The 2,500-nt window shown below is 57.9% G+C and overlaps 1 pseudogene; it reads left to right on the top strand.

Moving 5' to 3' along the window:
- Positions 1–2,500, top strand: part of LOC147038507 (28S ribosomal RNA) — a 9,672-nt pseudogene that overhangs the window by 4,468 nt on the left and 2,704 nt on the right.

The following is a 2,500-nucleotide window of genomic DNA, read 5'->3' as shown; positions in this document are numbered from 1 at the left end:
GGCCACGGTTGCGAAAACTCCTTGGATCGGAAGTCCGCGCTAGCAATTACACAGAGTCAGAGTCACAGTCAGTCTGGCCGTAGGAGCGGGTGGATCCAGGCTGGCGAAGCTCTTGACAACTCCTCAGTGGCGTCCGAATTAAAGGCCTCTATCGATTCAGTTATGAGAGTTGATGAGATGGGGGTCGTGCTGGAGCCACAACTTGTTCAGGGTGATAGAAAAGCTAAAGCGGGCGAGATGACGGTTGAGGGGCCGTCGACCTCGGGGGGGAAGGTGGCAGTCCCCCCCAGCCGTGTCTTGGTGCATCTGCCTCGGGAGTCCTGGGACTGCCAACTGTGTGGTGTGCAAGTCGGTGGCATTCGTAGGCTGGGGATGCATTTTGCTATCCGGCATGCGGGTGTTGCTGTCGAGTACGCGTGTCGCTTGTGCGGGAAGGTCGGTGATAACAGCCATTCGATTCGGTGTCACGCCGCCAAGTGTGGTGGGGTGCGCAGGTCGGAGGGCGTCCCTGGGTTCGAGTGTGAGCTCTGTGGATGTTGTTTTAGGACAACTGTTGGAGTCTCTCAGCACATGCGGCATGTTCATGCGGATGAGTGGTTCAGGGTGAAACGGGGTCGGAGCCAGGACAAGGTGGTCAAGGTGAGAGGAAAGCTGTGGAGCTCGGAGGAGGTCGCCCGCTTGAGACTTTTGATGGAGGAACATGGAGATGATCCTCGACGATTTGTGGTGGTCGCCCAGTTGTTGGGAACTGGGAAGACCAATGAACAAGTGAGGTGGAAGTGGAGAACCCTGTGTAGCGGTGCGGCAGGCAGTGTTTCTGATGCGCGACGACGCAGGCTGGTGGTCAGGGCGTCGCCCCAGGAATGGTCCTTACCCCCGGGGCTCCCCGACATGGTGGAAGAGAGGGTTATGGGGATTTTGCGGTCGGGGGATGAGGAGCTTCGGAACACTGCTGCCCTAGTTGAGAGAGCAGGCCGGGAGCCTGACCTGGTCGAATCTTCTGCTCTGGAGGTCATGGAGGCGCTGGGGGGTAAGATAGTGTGGCCTACAACGTCAGTGAGGCGTGCACCGAGAAGTAGAGACTTGAAAGGGTGGAGAAGGCGGCTTCTCCAGCGGAAACGGTCCTTCTATCACCAGCAACGGGGGTATAGTGTGGCACGGAAGGGGATGGCGCGGCGTGTCTTGGACGGTCTGACGCCCCTGAGGTGTGACTTGCCACCTGAGTTGGTGTTTGAGGGGTTCCGTGAGAGATGGGAAACGGTGAGGGCGTTTCTCGGTCTTGAGGGCTTTGAGGTGGAGCTTACCGCTGACAATGAACCATTCTATCACCCGATCTCGGCGACTGAAGTGACATCTAACTTGGCTAGGATGACATCTAGCTCTGCGCCGGGCCCAGATGGGATTCGAAGACAGGCTGTGTTGAACTGGGACCCGGCCGGGAAGCAACTGGCGAGGCTGTTCACAACATGGATGGTACGTGGAGTCGTTCCCCGGGTTTTCAAGGAGTGCAAGACACGGTTGCTACCCAAATCGGCTGACCCGGAAGAGTTGGGTACGTTGGCGGGTTGGAGGCCCGTAACGATAGGGTCAGTCGTGCTGAGGCTGTTTGGGCGGATAATGACGATGAGGCTTGCTCGGGCCTGTCCCGTTAGCCCCCGGCAGCGTGGGTTCGTCGCTGGCGCGAGTGGTTGCGCAGAGAACCTTATGATTCTTGACCGGATCATGGGGCACTCGAGGTCTGGTGGCGGGCCGCTGGCAATTGTGTTCATTGACTTTGCGAAGGCTTTCGACTCGGTTGCCCATGGACATATCCTGTGTGTCCTGGGTCGACTTGGCGTGGACAGGCGTGTGATTGAGTTGATTCGTCACTCTTATGTGGACTGCTCGACCAGGGTGGGATGCGGTGGCGCCTTCACCGATCCTATACAAATGAAGGTTGGGGTGAAGCAAGGAGACCCGATGTCCCCACTGCTCTTCAATCTTGCTATGGACCCTCTCATCCATAAACTTGAACGCGATGGAAGCCACTTCGTTTGGGGCGACCGCCGAATCGCCGCACTGGCCTTTGCTGATGATCTTGTCTTGCTGAGCTGCTCGGAGGAGGGAATGAGGAACAACCTGGGGATCCTGGAGGACTTTTGCCAGCTTACGGGGCTGGCTGTCCAGCCTCGTAAGTGCCACGGTATCTGGATGGGCGCTGGTGATGGTGGTGGTGAAGCCTGGTCGCTGTGTGGGCAGCAGATACACATGGTTGGTCCGGGTGAATCTGTGCGCTATCTTGGGGCTGATATAGTGCCGTGGCGGGGAATTGTTGCTCCAGATCTTCTGGGTCAGGTGAAGGATGGGGTGAGTAAGATCTCGAGGGCTTCGCTGAAGCCCTCGCAGAAGGTGCGGATTTGTGACTCTTTCTTACTCCCGAGAGTGGCTTTTCGGGCGGACGTTGGCAGGGTGTCGGTGACCAATTTGAAGCTGGTGGACGGGTTGGTACGGATGGCTGTGA

Source organism: Syngnathus leptorhynchus, unplaced genomic scaffold, assembly GCF_054491065.1.
Source record: "Syngnathus leptorhynchus isolate UIUO unplaced genomic scaffold, UIUO_Slep HiC_scaffold_53, whole genome shotgun sequence".
NCBI lineage: Eukaryota > Metazoa > Chordata > Actinopteri > Syngnathiformes > Syngnathidae > Syngnathus > Syngnathus leptorhynchus.
This window is presented reverse-complemented; position numbering and strand designations above follow the sequence as displayed.